This window comes from Hemitrygon akajei, chromosome 24 (genome assembly GCF_048418815.1).
Source record: "Hemitrygon akajei chromosome 24, sHemAka1.3, whole genome shotgun sequence".
Lineage (NCBI taxonomy): Eukaryota > Metazoa > Chordata > Chondrichthyes > Myliobatiformes > Dasyatidae > Hemitrygon > Hemitrygon akajei.
The window spans coordinates 1,218,677-1,238,810 of record NC_133147.1 but is presented as its reverse complement, the minus strand read 5'-3'; the positions used below and the strand labels follow the sequence as shown (position 1 = coordinate 1,238,810).

General features: G+C 44.1%; 4 non-coding genes across 4 annotated transcripts; 2 read left to right on the top strand and 2 right to left on the bottom strand.

The window, feature by feature from the left end:
- The first annotated feature begins 11,547 nt into the window (after positions 1 to 11,547).
- trnat-agu (transfer RNA threonine (anticodon AGU)) lies at positions 11,548 to 11,621 on the top strand. Its single transcript has one exon. It is a non-coding gene; the product is annotated as a tRNA-Thr (tRNA).
- Positions 11,622 to 12,232: 611 nt separating this feature from the next.
- On the bottom strand, positions 12,233 to 12,314 carry trnal-aag (transfer RNA leucine (anticodon AAG)). Its single transcript has one exon. It is a non-coding gene; the product is annotated as a tRNA-Leu (tRNA).
- A 4,204-nt stretch (positions 12,315 to 16,518) lies between these two features.
- On the top strand, positions 16,519 to 16,599 carry trnal-cag (transfer RNA leucine (anticodon CAG)). The gene has a single exon. It is a non-coding gene; the product is annotated as a tRNA-Leu (tRNA).
- Positions 16,600 to 17,701: 1,102 nt separating this feature from the next.
- Positions 17,702 to 17,775, bottom strand: trnat-agu (transfer RNA threonine (anticodon AGU)). The gene has a single exon. It is a non-coding gene; the product is annotated as a tRNA-Thr (tRNA).
- Positions 17,776 to 20,134: the final 2,359 nt, after the last annotated feature.

Below are 20,134 nucleotides of genomic sequence, written 5' to 3'. Positions count from 1 at the left end.
GTACCATCTTGGGAACTCCAAGGAACTGCAAAATGGATGAATTACTGGCTCAACAGAGTCCTCCAATGATGACAGTGGTGAGCTGATTGGTCTAGCAGCCATGTCACCACCACTTTCCCCACTAAAAACTAAGGGAATGAAAGTACGCAAGAATGAAAATGGAGATTATAAAAGGAAACAAGAGATTTATCATCGACTGCCAGACCCAGTAAAAAAATGACAAGTGGTCATGAAATTCCTAAAGCTAAAAGACTTGGGGTGAACTTCAGGGAATTAAGAATAAATTGCTATTTAGATGGCTGCCATGCAGTCTTCCCAATAAATAATGCAGTTGACATGTCGTGATAAGGATGATAGAGGAGAGGGGAAGCAGAATTTACCAGATAGTTGGGATGCAATTAAGAAAAGGCTGGAAGAATAAGCCCCATTGATTGATTGAAGTGAAGTGGTTGATTGCAAACACAAAGCTTTAGAGAATGTTTCTGAATATGAAGACTGCTATAGGACAGCTTGGATCAGCTTGAGTAAATAAGACAGGATTACAAGACATAAGAGCAGAACTGAAGGTACATCAGCGAATTCACACTGGGGAGAAGCCTTTCATCTGCACAGACTGTGGGAAGGGATTCACTCGGTCATCCAGTCTACAGAGACACCAGTTAGTTCATACTAGAGACAGTCCATTCAACTGCTCTGACTGAAGAAAAGGATTTATCCAGTCATCTTAATGACTGGCACACCAGTCAGTTCACATTAGGAGAGGCCGTTCGCCTGCTTTGGCTGAGGAAAAAGATTTACTCAGTCATCTCAACTGCAGGCACACCAGTTAGTTCATACTGGGGACGACTATTCAATTGTCCATACTGTGGGAAGTGATTCATTCAGACATATGACCTACAGAGTCACCAGTCAATTCACACTGGGGAGAGGACGTTCACCCGCTCTGAATATGGGAAGGGATTCACTCACTCACCCCTCTTCGTGACACACCGAGTTTACAATGAGGAGAAGTTTAAATCGACAGCGTGCTGGATATTTAACCATTACAATTGTCGAATCCAGAGGCAAGTTCAAAAGTGACTTTTGGTGTTGAAATCTGAAATTATTGCTGCACCTAGTTCTGAATCCTGGTCACTGGGTATAGGAGGAATTTCTTCTGTTCATGTTTGATGGGACTGGAGTTTCCTATTCTGGATCTGTGGATTATAAATCAGTTCTATTGTAAACTCTCTCTCAGGCACCTAGTGAATCTACAACACCCAGAGTGTACAATAGGGAGTCAACTCAACCTAGCTGGTCCCTGCCAGAAATTCTGTTCCACACTGCTGTTCACCCCTTCGCTCTCCCTGTGGTGATGGGTTCCAAACAAAGGTTTCCCTTGTATTTCATGCGTGACTTTCTGAAGACCGAAGAAGACAAGAAGCTGACTGCAGTTATATCCCACATGTTCTCCATCCTCAAATTTCTTGGCTGCGGAAGACTGACATTGGTAGCTAACCTCCTCCTCTTCAGCTCTTTTTAATGTTTTGAGACAGTTTCACTGCCTCCAAATTACTTGGTCTCACACAGCTGGGTTGATAGAACACACCTCTATGCACAGTGTTTGAAAGCAGAATGAGGAACCAATTGTTGTATGTTCAGTGGAAAAGTGTCAAAAACCAGAGATGGCTCAGCACATGTGCAGAGTTTGCGGCTCTGAACAGTGGTCGGGGAAATGATGATGATCAGTGGGCGTGGCAACGAATGACAGAGTAGCAACATTTTGAAGCTGATTGACAGAGGAAAGAATTAGTTTGACTGACTGCTGACACACACAGTGCCTGTTAACATCAAGTATATTGCTTTTGAGAGTTTCTGTTACAATGTTAAGGAAAATAGGAATATTTCATCGGTGAATACGTGGCTGAGGAACTGATGCAGGGGTTCACAATTATCGATTATTAGAATCTCTTCTGGGGAAGGTACAAACTGTATAAAAGGGATGGGTTACATCTGAACCCTAAGGGTCCAACATCCTTACGGCCAGATTTGCTACAGCTGTTCGGGAGCGTTTAAATTAATTTGGCAGTGGGGTGGGAAACGGAGTAATAGTGCTGAGGATGAGGTAGTTGGTTTATGAACCAAGACAGTTTGTAGTGAGAATGCTAGCAAGGAGAGGCTGATGATAGGGTAAAATTGCAATCAGCAAGATGAGTTGCAGTGTCGAGGGCAAACAAAATCAAAAAGGGCCTGAAGGTGTTATATTTGAATGTGGACAGTGTATGGAACAAGGTAAATGAACTCATAACTGAGTTAAACATTGGCATATATGACGTTGTCGGCATTACTGAATCATGCCTGAAAGGTTATAGCTGGTAGCTTAATGTCTAAGGATACACATTGTACCGAAAGGAGAGGCAAATAGCTAGAGGGATGGTGTGGCTGTGTTGTTAAAATAAATGTAATCGAATCATTAGAAAGAGGTTACATAGGCTCAGAAAATGTCGAATCATTGTGGGTAGAGCTTACGCTATGGGCTGAAAAATGGCAGATGGAGTTTAACCCAGATAAATGCAAAGTATTGCACCTGGGTAGGGCAAATGCAAGGAAACAATACACTGTTAATGGGAAGATCCTTAATAGTGTTGCTAAACAGAGATCTTGATATCCAAGTTCATACCTGTCTGAATGTGGCTATTCAGGTCGAAAAGATGTTTAAGAAGGTTTACGGATTGCTAGCTTTTATCAGTGAAGGCATTGAGTTTAAAAGTCAGGCGGTTACGTTGCAAATTTATAACACTGTAGTTAGGCCACACCTGGAGTATTGCATACAGTGTCACGAGGTGGAGATAAGAGTGTTGGGAGAGGACCCACAAGCAGGACACAAACACATCTTCCTTAACTTCAATAAAATAGTGTTTATTACTCGCTACACAGAAAATCGGGAAATCAAGGAGGACAAAGAGGAACACGAACCTTGGACTAGGGGACTAGGGACTTGGACAATGGGAACATGCACAACCGCGGACCTTGGACTTGGAGACTAGGACTTTGATTCACCGCCGCCAGACACTTAAACACCATGGATCGCTGCAGCCAGAAACATGGACACTAAAACACAGGACAAGGAATATTGAACCAGGACTCCTCCTTCAGTTCAGGCATCGAGCCGGGACTCTTCTTCGAGGAGTAGACGTGGACAAGGGGCATGAGCATCGAGTCAGGACTCCGCCTGTCTTGTATGAAACCACACCTGATGTAACCGCAAGAAGGTTAAATATCTCAGTCCCAGGTTGAGCATTAGCAATGTCAGGCTCCCCGCCGCCAGAGGAATTCAACTTACGAAATATTTCCTGTTTCTTTGACTTCACCATTGGGGAAGTATTTTCCAGTTTAGTGAAGAACGCTGGTGAATAGCTTATGTTTCCTGGTGATCTCGAGTCACTCCTTGCAGCAGAATCTGGGGCACGACCTCTTCGCGCAAGCAACGGCATCGGAAGCCATTCATTACTTGGGGGCAGCCTCTGTTCAATAGGCTCTGCTTCCTTTTCCCTTCGCTGAGGAGCCTGGACTACACTCTGGCGCAGGAAGGTGAATTGCTGTTACTCCGATGCGGGCTGGATGACTCTGGCTTGCGTAGCGGCGGCGACTTGCAAAGGTTTCTTAACACTCTCGCCCCGAATGGCTAAAGCCAAGGGCTTATAAGCTGCCGGTTCGGGTCGAGGTTAGATTACCTTGATTGCCAAGCTCAAGGGACGCGTGAAACGGAATTAGAAGGGAACAAGGAATCAATGGTCCGGATCACCACCTAACTAAATTTAAAGGGGAAACGATCCGGACCATGACCTACAGATCTGGTCTCCACACTAATGGAAAGACGTTGAGACTGGCGATGGTGCAGAAGATGTTTACCAGGATACTGCCTGGTTTAGAGTATATGTGCTATCGTGAGAGGTTGAATAAACTTGATTTGCTTTCTCTGGAGCGCCAGAGCCTGGGTGGAGATCAGATAGAGGTTTATAACAATATGATAGGCATAGATAGAGTGAACAGAGAGTATCTGTTTCCCAGGAGTGAAGTGCCTAACACTAGAGGATACGCATTTGAAGCTGAGAGGGGGTAGGTTCAAGGGGGATGTGAGCGGTAAGTTTTTTACTCAGAGAATCGTGGATGTCTGGTATGCATTGCCGACTATGGTGGTAGATGGAAATACATGGAATGATTTTAAGCGACGTTTCAAAGGGAGCATGGAGATTAGGAACATGGAGAGATATGGACAAGGTGTATGTAGGAAGGATTCGTGTTTCCGTGATTTTGATTTGCTTTTTAGCTGGTTTGGAACAACATTGTAGGCCGACTGGTTTGTTCCTGTGCTGCACTGTTTTATGTTCTTATTTTTATGTTCCTGGAGTGAACATAATGAAATGGCATTAGCTGTGGATCTATCGTGCAACAAGCAAAATGGAAAAAAATTCCAAGTCAGTTCTCAGACAAGAGTTGATACGTTTCGTTACCAACCTCAGAAATAACCTCATCACAGTGGATGTAAGTGTGACTGGATGATCGTCAATGAGGCAGGTTACCACGTTGTACTTAGGCACTGGTATAATTGAAACCTGTTTGAAGCGTGTAGGTACCTCAGACTGCCAAAGCGAGAGGATAAAGATATTGGTAAATGCTCCAGCCAGTTGGCCTTTAGTATTCAGCCAGGTACCCGGTCTGGGCCAAATGCTTTCCATGGGTTCACTCTCCTACAGGATGCTCTCGCATTCCCACAGAGACTGAAATCGCAGGGTCATAGGCAGCTGTGAGAGTTCGCAAATGTTCCTCCATGCTTTGATGATCAAAGTGAGCATAGAGGCATTGGGGTCATCTGAGAGCGAAGCCTAGTTGTCACCTATGTTGCTTGGCTTCATTTTGTAAGAGGTGATAGGTTTCAAGCCCTGCTGAAGCTGTTGAGCATCCTTCGGTGATTTGAGTTTGGTCGGAAATTGCCACTTCCCCTGTGGAATGTCTTTCCAGAGATTATATCTAAAACTCATGTATCTTACTTGGTCGCCAGACTTGAATGCCATTCATCTGGCCTTCAGCAGTTGGCAGATTTCATGGTTCATCGAAAGTTTCTGGCTGGATAAGACTCTAAACAATTTTGTGGGGACACACGCATCTGCAAATTTTTTAAATAAAAATATCAGTTTTAGTTCTTGGATAAATTACCTAAAATCAGAAGGCTATGTACAACGTAAACCTGTAGATTGGAATGCATCATTTCAAGTTTTCATGAAGGTAAATTCAATCATAATTTGAAAATCCACCACACATTTTACACTCATTCCTCAAAAAATTAACTCGAAGAAAGTATCTGATTTAGATTATTTTAATCACAACTGGAAAAACATTCCTTCAAATCTGAAAAGCAAAGATATTATTGATAAGCAGTGACTGCTTACATCGGCATTTTTGATGCCCCTGTAAGATATCATTAGTTAACTCTAGATTTCTAAGTAGACTTTGAATTTGGATTATACTGTTCAAACACACATGGACCAAAATCTAATAATTTCATAGACAAAAATAATTCAAAACTTTTGAATTTGGCTCCCCGGTGGAACAATCCATAAATCTATACTTCAGGAGGAGGAAAACTTCCATGAACCAGCTCACATTGTGGGGGGTGGGGCGTCAGAAATAGAGAGGGTCAGCAACTTTAAATTTCTCGGTGCTATAATTAACACTGAGCACTAAACGTATTTTCTGCAAATATAGGAAAGAAAAGGCATTGCACGATTTTAATCTCGTAAATATTTCTAATCATGAATAAAGTTTATGGAAATAATTTGGAAAATGTGCAGCTCAGGTGGTTGATGGTTGAGTTGAGTTGTTCTCTGATCTTGGCAATTCCCTTACAAACGTTTTGTCTTTATACGAGGAGGCATGATTGGTGCAGTATTAATGTTCTCTGAAAACTTGGCCTTATTTGCCTATCAATCAGCTGATTGGTCATCATTTCGATTATGATGTGGGGAGGAAATCTTGTCACTGATTGGTTCTGTGCCAAAGTTCATGCGTTGTTGTCTGGAATTTTGCCTGCATTGGTTCAACCAAGACTTGGTTGAGAGAGGGACAGGAATGGGTGATTAATGTTCCAGAGTTTTGATGTTTTTGAAAAGATAGTGAGAGGTGTAGGGATGGGGGTGGGAGGAGTTACACTAGTAATCAGGGACAATATCACAGCTGCAGTCACAGGGGACAGAATGGGGGCTTCTCCACTGAGCCTATATGGTAGAACAAAAATAGGAAGGGTGCAATCACTCTGATGGGATTATACTACAAACTGTCTGTCCCCTGATAGCCATCACGACATTGAGGAACAGATATGCATGTACATTAAGGAAACATGTAAAAACAATGGGCTTATTGTCATGGAGGAATTCAAAGTGTAGGCAGAAGTTTCTTTGGTCATTTGGTTACTAATTTAATTAGTTTGGCACAACATTGTGCGTCAAAGGGCCTGTTCCAATGATATACTGTTCCATGTTTATGATACTATCCTTTCTTATATAAGGGACTCAAAACTGCTCAAACACCCCAAGTGCTGTCTAACCAATGCTTTATAGAGCCTCAGCATTACATTCCTGGTGAAATATCAAGTCATGTAGGGTGTCTCAGCCTGAAATAATGACTCTTTATTCCTTTGCAGAGATGCTGCCTGACCCAGTGAGATCCTCCAGCATTTTGTATGAGCTCCTCTCGGTTTCCACCATCTGCAGAATCTCTTGTGTATAGCATTATATCTTTGCTTTTATATTCTAGTCCTCTGGAAATGAATGCTAACATTGCAATTGCCTTCTTAACGGCCAATTCAAGCTACAAGTTAAACTTCAGGAAATCCTGGGTGCTTCAACCTGTTTACAAATCTGATTTCTAAATTTGCTCAACACAAGGGAACCTGCAGATGCTGGAAATCCGGAGCAACACGTGAATATAAAAAAAACGCTGGAAGAACTAAGCAGGTCAAGCAGCATCTATGGACATGAATAAATAGTCGATATTTCAGGCTGAGACCCTTCTTTAGCACTGAAAAGGAATACCATAAGACATAAGAGTAGAATTAGGCCATCTGGCCCATCGAATAGCTCTGCTATTCAATCATGGCAGATCAATTTTTACTCCTCCTCAATCCCAGTTCCCGGCCTTCTCCCTATAACCTTTGATGCCATGTCCAATCAAGAACCTATCAATTCTGCCTTAAATAGACCCAATGACCTGGCCTCCACAGCTGCATGTGGCAACAAATTCCACAAGTTCACCACCGTTAGGCTAAAGAAATTTCTCCGCATCTGTTTCGTAAGGGCACCCCTCTATCCTGAGGCTGTGCCTTCTTGTCCTGGACTCTCCCACCTTGGAGAAACATCCTTTCCACATCTCCTCTCTCTAGGGCTTTCAACATTCATAAGGTTTCATTGAGATTCCTCCCCAACCATACTTCTGAATTCCAACAAGTACAGACCCAGAGCCACCAAACTCTCCTTTAATGATAACCCTTTCATTACCGGAATAATCCTTGTGAACCACCTCTGTATCCTCCAAAATGCCAGCACATCTTTTCTTCAGTGAGGAGCCCAAAACTGTTCAGAATGTGAGGCCTCAGCATCACATCCCTGCTCTTGTATTCTAGACCTCTTGAAATGAATGCCAACATGGCATTTGCCTTCCTCAACACCAACACTACCTGCATGTTAACCTTTAAGGTGTTCTGCACAAGGATTCCCAAGTCCCTTTGCATCTCAGATTTTTGCAGTTTGTCCCAATTTAGAAAACAGTCTGCACATTTATTGCTACTACCAAAGTGCATGACTGCATTTTCCAACATTGTATTTCATTTGCCACTTTCTTGCCCATTCTCCTAATCTAAGTCCTTCTGCTGTAATGGTCCGGTCCGGAGCCCGCATTCCGGTTCCTGATCCGGTCCGCGGACTCCATACTCCGGGTCTTGTAGCCGTCCCTCGTCTCGCCCTTGAGCCCAATTAGTTACCCGAGGATCATCTTGGCTTAAGGAGACGCACCTGATGCCTATCGGCTGACAGTGTATATAAAGGACTCTGGGACTGAGCATAGTTGGGGGGTTGTGCTGTTTATCATGGTTCCTACTGCTCTTCCTGGCATGGAGTACCCACTGTCAAGACGAGTTCTGTGAGTAAGTCTGGCAGCCACCCTGGACCGATCTCCCTTTTTATTCCTTGCCCCTGTTGGGTAAGCAGGCTCTACTGCTGTTGCCTGGTAGGGGACTCTGCCCTGTCCTATCCTTCGCTGCTGATGGGTTGTGCCCTGCAACCTGCCCAGGTGCCCTGCGACTTGCTCAGGCCCCTGTGTTCCTGTCTGGGAGGTCCGGGCTCTGCCCAGGAGTTATGCAGCCCGCCCAGATGACTCGGACCCCTTCTTATCCCTTGCCTCCGTCGGGTAACCCAGGCCAGACTGCCATTGCCCAGCGGGGTCTCTGCCCCTTCCTACTCCTTGCCTCTGTTGGGTAAGCTAGGCCGGACTGCTGTTGCCCGGCGGGGGACTCTCCTGCCTGAACTCCAAGACTCTCTCAGAACCCCTAGAATCACCTTGAACGCCACGTCCCTCACGCACGCCATGGTCCCCACATCTTGTCTATGGTTCAGTTGTCCTGTCTTGCCCCTAGTACTTCTGTGCCTGCATCCTGCACTTGGGTCCAGTCTCATGCCCCCTTATGACATCTGCAGCCTACCTGCAATGTTACCTGTCCCTCCACTAATCTTCGTACCATCGGCAAATCTGGCAACAATCCCATTTAAATCATTGACATACAGCATAAAGAGAAGCAGTCCCAGCTCTAACCCCTGTGGGACACCACTAGTCACTGGCACTAATATTTGTAATCCATATTAAGTTGCAAGAGGAAGGTATCTAGGTGACTGTAAGGAGAGGGAAAGGAAATAGACAGATAGTTCAATGTAGCCCTGTGGCCATTCTCCTAAACAACATGTTTCTAAACAGCTGTGCAGGATGGGGAGAAACTATTTACCATAGGAAAGGCACAGCAACCAGGTCTCTGACTATGAGTTTGGCTCTGGCTGAGAACGGAAGGGGAAGATGAGAGCAGTGGTGATAGGGGATTCCATAGATAGGGGAGTAGACAGAAGAGTCTGTGAAAATGGAAAGGACTCTGGGATAGCATGTTGCCTCCCACGTGCCGACAGCAGATATCTCAGATCAGTTCCACAGCATTCTAAACTGGGATGGTGAGCAGCCAGAATTTGTAGTACATTCTACTGCCAACAACATAGGTAGGAAAATGGAGGAAGTCCTGAAGAGAGAATACAGGGAGCTAGGTAGGAAGCTGAAAAGCAGGACTTCAAGAGTAATAATCTCTGGATTGGTGTCTGTACCATGCATCAATGAGGGTAAGGACAGTATGATTTGGCAGGTGTGTGCCTGAGGAGGTAAGGTGCCAAATTTGTGGATCATTAGGATCTCTTCTGGGGTACATATGACCTGTACAAAAAAGGACAGGTTACACCTGAACATGAAGGGAACCAATATCCTTTGGGTAGATTTGCTAGACTTGTTAGGAATGTTCCAACTAGCTTGGCAAGGGGATGGGAAACAGTGTGATATGACAATCAGTATACAGGCAGATGCAGCTTGTAGAGAGACAGTGGAGAAGGATAAGCAGTTGAGAGAGCAACATTGCTGACAATAGGATGGATTGAAGAGTGTCTATCTTAATATAAGATGTATCAGGACAAGGGCATTTATGTTTCCATACCATGTTGTAATACAACCTGTCAATATACTCTCCGCTGTACTGCTATAGACGTCTGTCAAAGTTTTTGATGACGTGCCAAATCACTGCAAACTTCTAAGAAAGTTAAGGTACTGCCATGTTTTTTTTTGTAATGGAACTTGCGTATTAGACTCGGGACAGATTTTCTGAAATAATAACACTGAGGAATTTCAAGTTGCTGACCATCTCTGATGAGGACTGGCTCAAGAGGCTTCCTCATCCTGAAGTCAATAATCATCTCATGGGTCTTGCTGATATTGAATGAGACGTTATTATTGTGGAACCACTATTCCATGTTTTCATTCTCACACCTCTCAATTGATTTGTCACTACCTTCGATTCAACCAATAGCAGTGGTGTCATCAACAAAGGTGGCATGTATGAAGCAAGCAGAGCAGGTGGACTAAGCAGACAACTTTTTGGTACGCCTGTCATGATGGAGACTGTGGAGATGCTGTTGTTCAACTGGGGTGTGCAAGTGCAGAAATCAAGGATCCAATTGGACAAGGAGGTACTGAGGCCAAGGTCTTGAAGTATATCGATTAGATCTGAGGGGATGATACTATTGAATGCTGAGCTGTGGTCAAGGGAAAGCATTCTGATCTACTTATCTATATTCACTGTCCAGATGGTTCAGTGTTGTGTAAAGAGCTAATGAAGTGGCATCTGCTCTTGACCTGCTGTGGTGGTAGGCAAGATGGAACAGATCCAAGTTGCTTCTCAGGCAGAAGTTGATGTGTTTCATGACCAAATTCTCAAAGCATTTCATCAGTGGGTATACCGTAAGTGCTATTGAACAATAGTCACATAAAAATGAGCGGAGAAATTATAGCCTGGTGAGCCTGATGTCAGTGGTGGGAGATGTTTTGGTGCTGGAAATATGAGTATTTGGATAGACAGGACCTGATTAGTGCTACTCAACATAGTTTCGTCTGTGGCAGATCATGTCTAACCAATCTTATAGAGCTTTTTGACGAAATTACTAGGGAAGTTGATGAAAGCAAGGCAGAGGATGTTGTCTACATGGCCCTAGCCGATACAATGTGAGTAGATCCCAGACTCAGGCGGTATAAGTCTCCGTACAGGCATCAGGACCTAACCCGGATATTGCCATGCATGTGCGTACCGTACCTCTGACAAATTCAGAATTTTTTTCTCTGACACTCACTAATATCACGGAAAGAAGTGATCCCATATATCTGCCCCGAGATGTCTTGCCATTCTATTTCTCACCTATTGAGTAATGCTACGCGCTTCCCAAATGGTGCACGTTATAACCCAACTGCCGGACAACGCATTTCCCTTTTCCCTGCGTATTGCCACCCTCCCTGCACACATTAACACCTGTTATCAGCAACTCTGGACAATTTTATTCCTTCAGCCTATTGACAAAAAAAATACTTAACAATCCTTAGAGTAGCGGATTTGTCGAACGTCCCCAAACCGTCAACACACATTTACCGCTGTTCTCTCTGTTTAAGTGGTGACAGTCCTTCCGCACGTATGAGGTCTCGGGGCTGGTGGATCTGCCAATTCCCTGTGAATTGGAGTTATGTTCTGAAAACGAGTGAGCTGTGGTGACAGTAGGAACCTACATTATGCGTTGCAGACTATTTTAGGGTGAGTCTCTCAACACGGTTTACTTTGTTTTATCTCATCTTGAAAGACTAAATCTGAAACATCTCCCTCGCTAGCAGACGAAGAAGAGAAGTTAATGCAAGTGAACTATCATTATTCCCGTTGCTGACTAGCGCGAGGGTTCCGTGGCTGAACTGGTCAAAGCACCTGTCTAGTAAACAGGAGATCCTGGGTTCAACTCCCAGCGGAGCCTTTAAGTTATGGGGTGAATTGACGTGTGATGAAGGCGGCTTTGAGGTATTACAAATTTACACTTCACACAGCACAATACCGCAAAACGGAATTTAACAATAATAGTGTATAATATTCCTCGAAAACGCTGCAGGTCTGCGGAGCAAGAAACCTGTTTGGATGGACGTTAGTTCAAATATATTACAATTCCGATAAGCTTGTGAGTGCGTTTTTGCAATGTGCGGCCGTGATCTGCTTTACGAACGTGTCCTGATCTTACTGAGAAACGATTCCACACTGCGTTTCAAAACTCTGTCCTATTGAACTCCGAATAGTTCGCTGCATGTTTCAAGAAACCCGATAGCTGGTGTTAATGAAATGAGCTGGATGTTAAATACTTTCAATACTTTTACGTATACATGTTAAATAATTTTACACACGCTATGTTCGATAAACAGAGGCCTCGAACCCCACGCATCGACACAGCATACCCCACCCAACCTCGAATGTTCTGAAGTCCCGGAGTAATATCATTGCCCCTGATACCAATACAGGAACATCTTGTTCTGTACAGCATTCAGGAATTCAATGCAACTAAAATACTGGCGGAGAAGAACAAATGTGCACTCACGATGGCAGTGGTGGGATTCGAACCCACGCCTCCTAGGAGACTGGAGCCTTAATCCAGCGCCTTAGACCGCTCGGCCACACTACCACGTTCTTTAACCATTCCACAGTGACGTGATTTGTTGACCACGTTTTATTTCAAAGTGTTATACCATCGGTGTAAGCGTTGAAACTTTCTCCTACATACTGTGCTTGAGGCTTCAAGCATTTTCTACTTTTTTCCAACCCAAAGCAGACCAGAGAGAACACTGGTACAGAGCTGCCTCTTCAAACTGCCGGGTGGCAGCCAAATGTCACTGCGAGTATTCTCAGCACACACATGGGATATTAGGGTTAAATATTCACATTTCCAGCGGCTGCAAAGAGTAAAATCACTCCCTATCGACCTATCTTGTCACATCCAGCGAACCTTTGCATGTGTAATCCAAAATATTGCAAGCTTTTCATTCAGATGAACCAATCCCAGCTTCCGCACCCCTAACAATTCAAATTAAAACACTCACATTAACAACGGTTCTCGAATGTCTGTACTCAGCCCTTTCTGGGATATTTAAAACCATTCAAAAAATCACCACCACAAAACTCCAATATGACTGAAACAGATTTTATGAAGTTGTTTCATGACTAAATAGTATTGATTTACAATTTTACCCGCACAGGAAACTTTCCGTCAGCACACTTCTGCCCGTTGCCCTCCAAATTAGAGCTTTGAATTTGAAAAGTAATGTAGATAACCATCCTCAAACAGTGTTTGTGGCGGGACTAGGTACCAGATAAATTGTACGCGTGCGTTTATAAGACGTCAAGTTCCAGGTTTTTTCCTGAACCGCAGAAAATACAAACATTTGTACACAGCATCAGGAAGAAGACTACCGAGCCTTGTCATTCAATTACTTCATGGCTGATCCGATTGTCTAGCCAACTGCTCACTTCCATCGATCTTGTCAATATGTCATTTTTGTTAATAATTTATTCCCCGTCTTGTGAATGATCGAGGGCTCTGTCCGCATTTTTCCTGACCAATACCCTGGTTGACGATGCGCTGGGAGAAATGTGATCATCTGATTGGCGTGGTGAGTGAATGACTCGATTACTTCAAACCATATATTGGATTATTAGATTCTCCATCATCAGGTGACGTTATCAGCCGCTCCAATGCTAACCGTGTTTATCATTGTAATGAGTGCGGAGAAAATACCGTCTCCGGAATCAAAAACATTTTTATTCGATCACTTGTCAGTAGAAATCCAACACGCTAGCAGCGCGCCATAGAGCCCACAGGCACGGACTTTGTGCAAAAGGCAAACTTCCTGAAGAGAAACCTGCAATCTATGGAACAAAAAAAAACTTTCCTGCGCTCTCTTTTCTTTCACTCAGCAGCAATTTCGGTCAGATCAGAAAATGTCGCGTGGCCTTCCCCTCGTATAGAGGGTGGCGCGACGCCGATCTTCTGTATCACCCGCGCTGTTCCGGGAAAGATCCTATGAGCCTAACAACCTCGGAAGCACAGTGCCACTTCCTGCACATTGGCTGCAGAACGCGGGAGTCCTTGCAAATTCCGCAGTGATTAAAATAGAATTCGTAGAAGAACCAATGTGTCACTGTTTATGGTTCTGAGATTTTCATTTTTCTCATGAAACCCCAATTAATTCATCTGATTGGATTGACATTCTCAAATAGCTCCATGAACCAGGAATCCTGCCGCAACATTCCTGCGGCGCTTGAGATCGCACGAACCGTTGCTTGCGGTTCTCCTTCATTTAGCAATATTTACTGGCGGCTGGCTGACCAACGTGAGGTGCAGTACCGACACTTATAGTATCATGCACACACATCAAATACTTTTCTTCCAGAAAGTTTTCCACCACTGTCCCATTCACATTTGTGTCACTATAACCCCACTTAGCACGAGGAGCATTAAAATCCCCTATTAGCAAACTAACTTTTTAGCATTCCTTTGTAAGGTTAAGAAAAGGAACATAAAAGGAAAAGAAGAAAAAAGTTCATGTTTCTCTGACCACTAACAACACGTCGTTGTAGTCTGGATATTATCCACCCTTCACCCTTCAGTGAAAGATGATTTATTTGTTAGGAGAGCCGACAGAAAGTTCTGTGGACGGGAACAAGGTTTTCGGATGGCATCATGTTGCCTCCAGGTTCAAGGGTCAGGGACATCATGATGGAGTCCATAACATTCTTCCGAGGGAAAGTGAGCAGCCAGAAATCCTGGTCCACGTTGGTAGCAGTAGCATGGGTTGGAAGGGCGACGAAGTCCTACAAAGTGAATTCAAGGAGTAAGGTGCTAAATTAAAGGACAGCTTCTCCAGGGTGGAGATCTCCCAACTGATGCCTGTACAACGTGCTAGCGAGGCAGAAATAGGAAGATAATACAGCTTAATACGTGACTCAGGAGATGCGGCAAGAAGTCGGTGTTCCCTGCCATCCTGGCGAAAGTAGCGTTTCTGGAATATAAAACTGAAGACCTCAGAGCTAGATTGCAGTGCCAGTGGGACATCAGCGACTGTTGTGTATTCTGCTTTACAGCAACATGGCTCAGTCCAACACTCTGGAAACAGCGCTCCAGCGCGAGGGCTACAACATCCATTCAATGGACAGGACGTAGGCATCAGGTAATGATAGAGCTAACGGCGTTTGTTTCATAATTTGTTCATTATGATGCTCAGATGTGGCACCTCTGTTTCAGACCTGTTCCTCAAACCTAGAACAGCCAGTGATCAAGTGTCGTCCATTCTACCTACCAAGGAACTTCTTAGCCATCATCCTAGTAGAGATGTACATTCCAGCCCAGACAATCGTCGGGCAAGCACTGGGGGAGCAGAGCACCGCGTTCAACAACACTAGAGAGTGTACTATGATACCTTCTTGATCATCCCGAGGGTCTTCAACCGGGTCACTTGAGGAAGTCTCTGACTAATAATCACCAGCATATCACGTGCTGAGCGCTCGATTACTGTTACACCATCATCAACAATGCTTACCGTGCCATGCTGCACCTAGATTTTGGCACATCCAAACACCAAGTTGTACTTCTACTCCCAGCAGAATAGCACAGACTGAGGACGACAGCAACAGCGATGAGGACCGTGAATTTAGCAACTAGCGGTGTGGATGCACATTTACAGCACTGCTGTCATCGATGGGCTGGACCCTATTTAGGTGTTGATATTAGGATCTGAATAAATATACCATGGCTATTACCGACTGTCTTCCTCAACTGGCCTGGTTGAAGACCCTCAGGAAGATCAAGAAGGTATCAAGACAAAGTACAGAGGAGATTTACTAGAATGTTACCTGGGTTTCAGCACCTAAATTACAGAGAAAGGTTGAACAAGTTAGGTCTTTATTCTTTGCAGCATAGAAGAGGTCGAGGAGGGACTTGATAGAGGTATTTAAAATTATGAGGGAGATAGATAGAGTTGATGTGGCTAGGCTTTTTCCATTGAGAGTAGGTACGATTCAAACAGGAGGACATGAGTTGAGAGTTAAGGGGCAACTTTTAGGGGTAACACGAGGGGGAACTTCTTTACTCAGAGAGTGGTAGCTGTGTGGAACGAGCTTCCAGTAGAAGAGGTAGAGGCAGGTTCAATTTTGTCATTTGAAAAAAATTGGATAGATATGTGGACAGGAAAGGAATGGAGGGTTATGGGCTGAGTGCAGGTAGGTGGGACTAGGTGAGAGTAAGCGTTCAGCACGGACTGGAAGGGCCGAGATGCCCTGTTTCCCTGCTGTCATTGTTATATGGTAATCATAAAACAAGTTCATAAAATCTGTTTCAGTCATATTGGAGGTTCGTGGTGGTGATTTTCAGAATGGCTTTAAATATCCCAGAAAGGGCTAAGTGTAGATATTCGAGAACCGTTGTCAATGTGAGTGTTTTAATTTGAAATGTTAGGGTGCGGAAGCTGGGAGTGGTTCATGTGAATGCAAAGCTTGCAATATTTTGATGTACACATGCAAAGGTCGTTGAATGTGACAAGATAGGTCGATAGGGAGTGTTTTTACTCTTTGAATCCGCTGGAAATGTGAATATTTAGCCCTAATATCACACGTGTTTGCTGAGATTACTTGCAGTGAAATCTGGCTGCCTCCGGCAATTTGAGGAGGCAACTCTGTACCAGTGTTCCCTCTGGTCTGCTTCAGGTTGGAAAAATAGAAAATGCATGAGGCCTCAAGCAGTGCTTGCGATAATGTTTCAACGCTTCCACCGACGACATATAAAGGTTACCATGGTGAATAAATCCACGCTACTGTGTAATGATTGAAAAAGATGTGGTAGTGTGGCCGAGCGGTCTAAGGCGCTGGATTCAGGTTCCAGTCTCCAAGGAGGCTGGGTTCGAATCCCACCACTGCCATCACGAGTACACATGTTTGTTCTTTTCCGCCGGGGTTTCGGTTGCGGTATTAAAGTGAAACCCAAAACATTTCACAGAGCTCATGACTACAATCCAGTATCGGTGTCATGGCCAAGTGTATTACTGTGGGTCTACCGAACTCTCCAGACTGGGCGGATGATCCTGTGGATGGGTAGGTTTCGTGGCCTCTATTATCGAAAGTAGTGGGTGATAAAGTAATTAACATCAATATGTATTCTAGCTCATTTCTGTAATGCCGTCTGACCGATTTCTTGGGGAAAAAAATGCAGCGAACTAGTCGGAGTTCAATTGAAAAGGCTTTTGAAACGCAGTGTTTCAGTAAGAGCAGGACATTTCAAAGGTTTTAAAGGCATACGATGTCCACCCTGAAATGCTTTTTCTTCGCAACCATCCACGAAAACAGAGGAGTGCCCCCAAAGAATCAACGACAGTTAAATGATAGAACCCCAAAGTACCCCCCAGCTCCCCTCCCTCACGTAAGCGGCAACAAGCAACAAACCCCCTTCACCACCGGCAAAAAAAGAATCATCGGCACCCGCCACCAAGCACTCAAGCATGAGCAAAGCAACAGCAAAGACACAGATGTGCAGTTAACCCAAAGACTTCGCGTTTCACCCTGTATTCGACATCTCTCTCTCTCTCTCTCTCTCTCTCTCTCTCTCTCTCTCTCTCTCTCTCTCTCTCTCTCTCTCTCTCTCTCTCTCTCTCTCTCTCTCTCTCTCTCTCTCTCTCTCTCTCTCTCTCTCTCTCTCTCTCCCCCCCCCCTCTCTCTTTCTCTCTCCCCCCTCTCCCCCGCCCCCCAATAAGTTCATAAAGCAGATCACGGCCGCACGTTGTAAACCATTGTCACCGTAAAACAAACTTACACTATAAAAATGCTATATAACAAGCTAGTGTCATCTATTTGAACCGGCATAATGTTTCTTGGACAGATAGACAATCAGACCTGTAACGTTTGAGGAATTTTATACACTGTGTTATTTTCCCGCTCCTTTTTGAGGCATTGTGCTCTGTGAGAGGGTAATTTGTGATTTGGAGTGAAAGCCACCTTCATTACATGGCAATTCACCCCATAACTTAAAGGCTCCGCTGGGAGTTGAACCCAGGATCTCCTGTTTACTAGACAGGCGCTTTGACCAGTTAAGCCACGGAACCCTCGCGCTATCCAGCGCCTGTATAATGATAGTTCATGATAGATCACTTAATGATAGTTCACTTGCATTAACTCTTCTTCGTCTGCTAGCAAGAGAAATTATTCCGATTCAGACTGTCAAGATAAGAGAAAACAAAGTACACCGTATTGAGACTCATCCAGAATCCATAATATAGGTTCCTATTCTCACCACATTTCATAATTTTCAGATCATTGCTTCAATTCACAGACACGCAGCCGGGAGGCAGTGGCCAGTCCACCAGTCGGAAGGATTGTCCCCTCTTCGTCACGTGTTAATTGATGAGTTTAAACACTTCTTCAATCAATGTGGCAGGTGGTTTCATGTAATGCTGTGATCGTCATGGCTCTTTAAACAAGAAGGATAAAAATAATATCTGTGCTGTGAGGATGAATCACGTCTTTGAAGCTAGGGAAGAACCATTCAAGAGTTAGAACTGAAGTCATTTAAACATCAGAGGACAAAGATGTAAGAAACAGTCGGAATAACCAAATTTTAAAAAGGAGTTGAAAAGAAGATCTCTGACATATCTATTCGGTTGTTTTCCAACAGAATAGATAAGGCCGAATGATTGGGTAGAGTAACTTCGGATTTCAGGAACACCCTGGTTAATACCCAAAAATGTTTGTAAGGAAGATTGAATAAAGTTTTTGCTTGCCTTAAACAGAGAGAAAAGCAGTAAATGAGTGTTGACCGTACAGGGAGGTTGGTCAAGTCGGACATTCTGAGGATTGTTGTTGAGTCTTTTTGTCAAAAGGATGAAGGAATAAAATTGCTGTTGACACTGGATTTGATGTTAATGTGTGCAGGGAGGGTGGCAATACACTGCTTGAGGGAAATACATTGCCCAGCAGGTGGATACATTGCTCGGCCTTCCCCACTGGGAAACGCGTAGCATTACTCAATAGGTGAGAAATTGAACGGCAAGACTCTCGGGTCAGATATATCGAATCTCTTCTTTCGGTGATATTACTGAGTGTCAGAGCAAAATTTTTGAATTTGTCAAAGGTACCTTGCGCACATGCATGGCAACAACTGGCTTAGATCCTGATGCCTGTATGGAGACTTAAACCGTCTGATTCTGGGATTCACTCACATTGTATCCGCTAGGACCTGCCATCAAATGATACTGATGTTCCAGAATTGTACAATCTCCACATGAAATTTCCATCTATAATGTTCTGTTTCATTTATATAACTGATAAGCTCGTGCCAGTTTACGAATCACTCTCTCCGTCCCGTGGAGAATTAGACCGAGGCAGTTATCTAAGTTTGGAGTCTGCGCAAGCAACGTGCAAGGGAAAATGAACACCCCAGGGAATTCTTGGCAGATCAGGCAGTATCTGTGGAGAGTAAGAGAATTGTTTCAAAACCTGACTTCTTTGGCTGTCAGTAGCAGAAGAACATAGCCCAGTTCGGTGGATTTAGTTGCCCGGGGAGAAATGTTAAAACATTTCCTGAGGCTTCATTCTATTAATATGATTAACCCTTGAGTGCAGCAAGTCAAGTATCAATCATTCTTGTACACTTTAAAGTGTACAAGAGGAAACAAAACATATTGCAGGATCTAGTGCGACTGTTTATAAGAATTCATTTAACATTGCAAAACCTGCCATTCAGCCGAGTTGTTCGTGCTTACAAGCTTTTGTATCTGCCGCCCAATGTCACAGGGAGAAGATAGGATGTCCAGGGTGGTAGGGGGCTTTGATATTGCTGGCTGCATTATGGAGGCAGCAGGAAGGGTGAACAGTATTCATGGAGGAGAGGATGGTTTTCATGATGGACAGAGTTCTGTCCGCAACATGGCTCAAACTAACCCAAACAGGTTAGTTACTCAGGACTCGACATAACTTCTGGGAGATGAGAGATTGATAAGTAGCATGTAGATATTGAGACAATGCTATCTCTTCACACAGATGTGAGGGATTGAGGTGGTTTCTCACTTTGGTACATTTCTACAGGGGTTTAATACAAGAGTCATCAGTCAAGTTATCATGAGCCAGAATATTCCCATATTTCTCCTTCCAGGCAGTGCTGCAGGGTCCAGGTTAGGTCCTCGGAGATATTCACACCCAGGAACTTGAAATTGCTCACTCTGGCCAGTTCCGATCCCACCATGAGGGTTGGTATGTGTTCCTTTGTCTTACCCTTTATGAAGTCCACAATCAGCTCTTCGGTCTTGCTGACGTTGAGTGCAAGGTTGTTGTTGCGACAGCACTCAACTACAGGTATCTCGCTCCTGTACGCCCTTTCATCACCAACTGAAATTCTGCCAACAGTGGTTGTATCAGCAGCAAGTTTATAGATGACATTTGAGCTTTGCCTAGCCCCAAAGTCATCGG